A 655-nucleotide genomic window follows, 5' to 3' on the forward strand; every position below is an offset into this window, starting at 1 on the left:
AGTCGCTCTTCTCAAAGATGCCATTTTATTGCGCTTGTGTTGCGTTTAACTGAAGTTGAGACGCAGAGCATTCGCCCTTCATCAGTCACACAGTAATTCCCGCCGCTGCCACACTGTATTTCTGTTCCCTCTCTGCTGTCTGATTGCCTGTGTACCGCCGCTTCGGCTCAGATGTAAAAACGGAGGGAATGTGACAGACCTGACACGTAATATTTCACTCTCTGATGGCTGCCTGCGACATTTGACGTTATTATAAAGTACTTTCGGCTCGGCTTCAGTGGTCTGTGAGAACTAGATCCTTCTTGAGGTGTTTCACGGGGCGCTTTAGGACATGTGTTAGCTTCCAATTAGACTGTGAAGGGAGATACCGTGGTATTTTGGTGCATACCATGGTACTGAATGATTGCTTATTTCATTTACTACTAGGGCTGTGCGATTAATCGAAATCGAATCGAAATCGCGATTTGGCACGTTGCGATTTGGTAATCGCAAAGCCTGCGATGTGGACGCGATATTACTCTGTTCCAGAGCATATGCATGACTGCCATCCTTGAGTTGCAGTCTTACTTGCCCTGGGCGAGAGTGAGTGCACCTCCGTTCTCCCCAATCAGCACTGCTCTAGCCAACTGCGTAAACACCCACCATTAAAAAAAAT

This window comes from Sinocyclocheilus anshuiensis, unplaced genomic scaffold, assembly GCF_001515605.1.
Source record: "Sinocyclocheilus anshuiensis isolate Anshui unplaced genomic scaffold, SAMN03320099.WGS_v1.1 scaffold714, whole genome shotgun sequence".
NCBI classification, from domain to species: Eukaryota; Metazoa; Chordata; class Actinopteri; order Cypriniformes; family Cyprinidae; genus Sinocyclocheilus; species Sinocyclocheilus anshuiensis.